This window comes from Puma concolor, chromosome C1 (genome assembly GCF_028749965.1).
Source record: "Puma concolor isolate L17-30 chromosome C1, mPumCon1.1.hap2, whole genome shotgun sequence".
Taxonomy (NCBI): Eukaryota; Metazoa; Chordata; class Mammalia; order Carnivora; family Felidae; genus Puma; species Puma concolor.
This window is the reverse complement of record NC_141674.1, coordinates 49,732,354-49,739,707: the sequence shown is the minus strand read 5'-3', so window position 1 is coordinate 49,739,707 and position 7,354 is coordinate 49,732,354. Positions and strand designations below refer to the sequence as shown.

At 38.0% G+C, this 7,354-nt stretch overlaps 1 long non-coding RNA gene across 1 annotated transcript in view; it reads left to right on the top strand.

Annotated features, from left to right (window-relative positions):
* The first annotated feature begins 363 nt into the window (after positions 1 to 363).
* LOC147578058 (uncharacterized) overlaps positions 364 to 7,354 on the top strand; it is a 71,483-nt gene continuing 64,492 nt past the window's right edge. The window contains exon 1 of the long non-coding RNA XR_015254186.1: positions 364 to 460. This is a non-coding gene — a long non-coding RNA (uncharacterized LOC147578058). The remainder of the gene's footprint in view (positions 461 to 7,354) is intronic.

Genomic DNA, 7,354 nt, shown 5'->3' with positions numbered 1-7,354 from the left:
ATCTATAGCTGGGTGTGTTGCTGTTGTTGTTGTTTGAATTTTTTTCACATTGGTTTCCTTTTTGTGTGTGTGCCAGTCCATACTGTATGTGAGCCCTGGCTTAACTCTTAGCCAGCTTAGCTATTGACCAAACATCTCTTTTTAGGCCTCATTTTTTTTTTTTTAAATTTGGGTGCTGCTGTCCCTGATATGAAAGAATAACAAATCATTATCATATCCTGAAAGGTTTGGTAACCAGGATTCTGAATGAGTCTTTACTTTGTTTTCAAGTGCAACAACCTGCTTAGAGATTCCCATAGCTGTTTCCTTCACATGATATTGCATGACATTGGGCTCCTTCTTTTACACCAGGTCGAGGACGCATCAGCCTTGCTTCCACCCTCTCTGGCACTCTGTATTGAACCGTGGAACACTCTAGTAGAAACAGCCAAACAAGTTGCCTCTGGTCATTCCTGCATCCGTAAGTTCTATTTTCCTCTTTCACCAAATCATCCTGGTTGTATTCCTTCCATCCTCTCTTTACCTCCAGCCCTGCATATTTTTTCCTCTTTCAGTAGAAAGATGGACAAGAATATGAAGCAGGAGAATAATGGACCCTTTCTTTCTTGAAACATGATTTTCTTTCTTTTTTGTTTTTAACCAACCTTTATTTTTTCCTTTATTCTTTTCCCTGTTAGTATTGCTTTTCTTTTTCTTTTTAAAATTGCTTGCAAACATCTCATCTTCACTGGACCTTTAAACGTTAGTATTCTTGAGCCTTTGGGACTCTCTTGTCAGTCACACCCTTTCCTGCTCTGATCTCATTCATTCCTACTGTTTTATAAGCCATCTTAATGGTAGTTTTGCCTAGTGATTTTTTCAGCACATCTAGTTTTGTTCATTTTGTCTGCTTAACGTTAATGGACCTAGGTTTCAAATTAGTAAATATCTTCCTTGAGTGATTTGGTGAGCTTCCCATGGTATAGTGTTTGCAAAATTTCTCTGTAAAGCATAAAACACTAAATAATAATGGCTAACATTTACAAAGAAAAATATGTATGCCAGCAATTCCTTTAAGCATTTAATTTAATTTATATATTTTTAAGAGAGAGAGAAAACATGAGTAGGGGAGGGGACAGAAGGAGAGAGAGAGAGAGAGGAAGAGAGAGGGAGAGAGAAAATCTTAAGTAGGCTCCATGATCAGCACAGAGCCTGACCCAGGGCTTGATCCCACAACCCTGGGATCATGATCTAAGCTGAAATCAAGAGTCAGGCGTTCAACCGACTGAGCCACCTAGTGCCACCCTTTAAGCATTTTATACGCCTCTTTCAGGGACTCATCACAGCTTCCTATGAGCAGAAACTGCTATTGTCCCCATTTTACAGATGACATAACTGATGCTGAAGGGCATTGTATTAATTGCAGTATTTGCAGGAAAAAGAAACTGACTTGTCTGATTTGAGAAAAGGGAATTTTTTAAAAGAATCGTCATGTTAATTGGAAAATCAGATTTGGAAGATGTTTACCAAAAACAGGACCCAAAATCAACCCTAGAAAAACTGGGTTGTAGTGGAAAACATTGTGACTGCCAACACAGAACTAGCAGTTACAAGACACTAGAGACCGACAGCTGGAATGTTATTTTGTGATGGTAACCTCTGAATGAGAGGATTTCCATGGTGCTGCTTCTTGGGGTTATGAACTTCTAATTGAAAGCCCATGGTGGATTTTGCTGGTCAGCAGACTCAAATGCTCAAGTCCTACCTGCCTAGGAGACTATAAACGCAAGCATTCAGCTTCTTTAGCTTCTAAGGTGAGAATTAAGCTATGCTCTAACCAAGATTTATAAGGTAGAAAACATCCCAAACATGCAGAAGAGGTTTAGATAATAGGTAATTGAAAAGAATGGCAAATGTCCATTACAAGAATTTGCCCCAAGTCACAATGCTGAGATGCTAAAGGAGGGTTTGCTAAGACCCAGGAATGAACTACTTTACCGTGCTACTTTGTGGGCTAGAAATGGGAGCTGGTGGAGAAAGCTATTTAAGCAAAAGCATGGAATCCTAAAATACAAGTGTTGAAAGGCTCCTTAGAGGTGACCTTGACTGGAATTCTTTATAGACTCCCCCGTCACCCTCCTTGAGACACATTGTCTTTACTAACCCTAGTTTAGCTAATTCTGTTCCGGCAGACTGGTGCTGCATGTTGATTGGAAAATCAGATTCAGAAGATACTTACTCACCACTGCTTCTTAATCTTGGCATCCGAGCTCCTGGTTTGGCATCTCTCTCTTAGATTTCTGAGTTTTGGCTTGTGTTGTGTGTTTGGCTCCAGTTACTGTTTCCTGCTAGATAACATTCTTTTTGTAAGTATGTGTGTTTTTTAAACAAACATGTAGTGAACTCCTCTTATCGATCAGGCTCTTTCATGGATATTATCTCATTTATCCTAATTAATCCTTATCACAAATTTGTAATGGAGGCACTAGGAATGCCATGTTGCAGATAAAGACACTGAGGTTTAGGAAGATTAATTAATTTGCCTAAATTGTCACAACTTGTAGATTTATAAATAGAAGGTCTGGTATTTAAAGCCAGCATTGTCTGACGTCTGAGGATGTCCTTAGTTCAACACGTCATCTCACTGTGTCTTCTGGTTAATCTATTTCACTGACCACCGTTGACAGATAATGGAGAGACTTCATGCTTAGAGGGCTCCCCATGACCCCCATTCCCTTCACCCAATACCTGATATCTTGCTGTTTTATTCCTTTATATACTAAAACACTCTTAATATCTGAGTGGTGAACATCTATTTTCCATCTTCCTTTTGGATAGCAACAGAGGAAATTAGACTTTTCCAGAAGCCAAGTTTGAAGTAGATGTTTAACTTTCAGATGTGTTGATGAGAGCTTCAGTTAATCCACCTTTATACCATTATTGATTAATAGATTAATCAGAAAAATATACATCAAACACATACTATATTATAAATATCATGTTTCATCTCTTTAGGGTTTTTTTAGTTCTAATTATTTTTCCCTCTATTTTTCTTTATTAAGGTACAATTGACATATAATATTCTTTACTTTTAGGTGTACAACATACTAATTTGATATCTGTATATTTCTGAACATGATTACCACATTTAGTCTTGTTAGCATCCATCACCATTCATAATTATAATTTTTTTCCTTGGGATGATAATTTACTATATTACCAATTTTCAGCCACCAGTTCTCTGCATTGATGAGTCTGTTTCTGGTTTGTTTGTTCATTTGTTTTGTTTGTTTGGTTTGTTTGTTTGTTTGTTTTTTTTTAGATTCCACATATAAGTGAAACCACAAGGTATTTGTCTTTCTGTGACCTATTTTACTTAGCATAATACCTTCTAGGTCCATCCATGTTGTCGTAAATGGCAAGATTTCATTCTTTTTAGTGGCAGAGTAATATTCTGTGTGTGTGTGTGTGTGTGTGTGTGTGTGTGTGTGTGTGTGTGTGTGTGTGAGAGAGAGAGAGAGAGAGAGAGAGAGAGATATTCGAACTGCTGCCAAAAAAAAGGAAAATAAGAAATTCTTGAAGTTAACCAGATAAAGAAAGTATTCACATTACATATGGAAGAAAAAATAAGAATTACAGCAGATTTCAGAAATCATGCACACTGGGAGATAATGGTATGACATCTTTACATGTTGAGAGAAAACCCAGAGAGGATTTCTAACACCAGCCATAACTGAATAATTGAAAATAAGTTTACTCTTTCACTGAAAACAATTAGGGAACCTGACAAAATATTTAAAATAATTTTTCAGGGGCACCTGGGTGGCTCAGTCAGTTAAGCATCTGATTTCGGCTCAGGTCATGATCTCATAGTTTGTGTTTGAGCCCCGCATTGGGCTCTGTGCTGACAGCTCAGAGCCTGGAGCCTGCTTTGGACTCTGTGTCTACTTCTCTCTCTGCCCCTCCCCTGCTCACACTCTGTCTCTCTTTCAAAAATAAATAAACATTAAAATAATTTTTCATACATGGGACAACAGGTACTGCAGAACAGTAATCTCTTAGAGAAGGAGAGAAAAATAAGGTGATTGTCCTGACTATCTGTTTGGAGGAATTTTCTGGACTGTGGTGCTGATAAGGGAACCCCACACATAGCATGGCATTTTCACTGAGTTGTGGGTACAGGGCTAAAAGTTTAGAAATTATAAGTGGCAAGAATTTTCTAGACAAATTATGAGAAAGGAAAGGGATCTATGGATAGAAAATCTCCTTGAATCCTTGGCTAAATTTAACCTATTCATGTATAAAGATAGAACAAAAACAAATGCCATTAAGATGTAAGCTAAATAAAAAGATGCTCAGCATCATTTGCCATCAGGGAAATGCAGTCAAAACTACAATGAGATACGACTTCACACCTGTCAGAATGGCTACAATCAACACAAGAAACAACAGGTGTTGGCCAGGATGTGGAGAAAGGGGAACGCTTTTGCACTGTTGGTGGGAATGCAAACTAGTGCAGCCACTCTGGAAAACAGTATGGAAGTTTCTCAAAAAGTGAAAAATAGAACTATCCTGTGACCCAGCAATTGTACTACTGAGCATTTACCCCCACCACACACACACACACACACACACACACACACACACACACACACACACAATACAAAAGCACTAATTCAGAGGGAAATAGATTCTTACTGTTGAGAACAAACTAATGGTTACCAGAGGGGAGGTAGGTGAGGGGATGGGTGAAATAGGTGATGGGGTTTAGGAGTCCACTTGTTGTGATGAGTACCAGATGTTGTACGGAATTGTTGAATCACTATGTTGTACACCTGAAACTAATATAACATTGTATGTGGACTACACTGGAATTAAAATTTAAAAAGGATATAAATTAAATAATTCCAAGAGCTCACTCTGGACTGGGAGATGTTTGAATACAGGCATACTTCATTTTAGTAAACTTCATTTTATTGCACTTCACAGATATTGTATTTTTTACAAATTGAATGTTTTTGATAACCTTGCATCAAACCAGTCTAACAGCACCATCTTTCCAGGGGCGTTTGCTCGGTTCATGACTCTATTTCACGTTTTGGTTATTCTCACAATATTTCAAACTTTTTGATGATTATTATATTTGTTATGGTGATGTGTGATCAGTGATCTTTGATAGTACTATTATAATTGTTTTGGGGTGCTATGAATCATACCCACACAAGCATGAGGAAATTAATAATAGACTAAAGAAAGAGCAAAATGAAACTTCAAGATTAAAAAAATGTAGTATTTGAAATGAAAAATAAATTTGCTAGATGGAATTAGACAGCAGATTAGAAAATGCAGAATAAGAGGTCAATGAAGTTGAAATATACAAATGGAGCCACAGAGAGGAAACAGGTTTAACAAATAAACAGAGATAGACCACTTCTGCTTACCAAGTTGGAGTAACAAAGACTAAATTTACTCTCCCATATGAAAGAACCAATAAACACCTCCCCAAACCAGCAAAAACCCAGTGATTTTCAGGAAAGGGGTAAATATAAAGTAGGCCCTATGATCTTGCTATCTTGCTGCCATGGGAGTTTCCAGGCCATGGTATGGCTAATGGGAATCCACATGGAGCCCATTGGACCCCTTGAGTTGAGGTGCTACAGATGAGCATCTGTGGAGACTAAGGCTCAAAAGTCAAAGTACTGGAGAGGGGAGAGCTTTACAGAATGAGCCAGAGATCTGTAGAGGATCTCCACTGAATATTCAACAGCTGCTGTAGAGGATCTCCATGGAATATTAAACAGATAAATCAGCTCATACTTGTAGGGATTCTACCTGAGGTAAAGGAAAGAATGTCCTGAAATGATAGTGGGAATAGTTCATGGCACACATGCCAGGCTGGGAATTGTGCCCATTTCTACTAGTCAGACTGGAAAAAAGATCAGACCTTATGATTCATCACCAAGATTTGGGTTGAGCAGCCAAAGAATTTGCCTCCATAGTGGAAAGTAAATAGCTTCATACAGAGCTCTGCTCTGATCCCACCCAATATATCTTTTTTTCTTAATTTAATTTTATTTTTTAATTTACATCCAAGTTAGTTAACGTATTGTACAACAATGATTTCAGGAGTAGATTCCTTAATGCCCCTTACCCATTAAGCCCATCCTCCCTCCCACAACCCCTCCAGTAACCCTCTGTTTGTTATCCATATTTAAGAGTCTCTTATGTTTTGTCCCCCTCCCTGTTTTTATATTAATTTTGCTTCCCTTCCTTTGTGTTCATCTGTTCTGTGTCTTAAATTCCTCATATGAGTAAAGTCATATATTTATCTTTCTCAAACTAATTTCACTCAGCATAATACCCTCTAGTTCCATCCACATAGTTGCAAATGGCAAGATTTCATTCTTTTTGATTGACGAGTAATACTCCATTGTGTATGCGTGTGTATACACACACACACACACACACACACACACACACACACACACACACACTACATCATCTTTATCCATTCATCCATCGATGGACTTTTGGGCTCTTTACATACTTAGGCTATTGTTGATAGTGCTGCTATAAACATTGGGGTGCATGTGCCCCTTCAAAACAGCACGCCTATATCCTTTGGATAAATGCCTAGTAGTGCAATTGCTGGGTTGTAGGGTAGTTCTATTTTTAGTTTTTTGAGGAACTTCTATGCTGTTTTACAGAATGGCTGTACCAGTTTGCATTCCTGCCAGCAGTGCAAAAGAGATCCTTTTTCTCTGCATCCTCGCCAACATCTGTTGTTGCCTGAGTTGTTAATGTTAGCCATTCTCACAGGTGTGAGGTGGTATCTCATTGTGGTTTGGATTTGTATTTCCCTGATAATGAGTGATGTGGAGCATTTTTTCATGTGTCGGTTGGCCATCTGGATGTATTCTTTGGAGAAGTGTCTATTCATGTCTTTTGCCCATTTCTTCAATGGCTTAATTGTTTTTTTTGGACATTGAGTTTGATAAGTTCTTTATAGATTTTGGATACTAACCTTTTTGCAAATATGTCATTTGCAAATATCTTCTCCCAATCCATCAGTTGCCTTTTAGTTTTGCTGATTGTTTCCTTCATTGTGCAGAAGCTTTTTATTTTAATGAGGTCCCAATTGCTCATTTTTGCTTTTGTTTCCCTCGCCTCTGGAGATGAGTAAGCAGTTGCTGAGGCCAATAGCAAAGAGGTTTTTTCCAGCTTTGTCCTCAAGGATCTTCATGGATTCCTGTCTTACTTTAGGTCTTTCATCTATTTTGAGTTTATTTTTGTATATCCACCCAATGTATCTTAAAAGCAAGCCTGAAAGGACCAAACTGTTTCCAATTAACAACTTCAGCATTCAAGAAGAAAA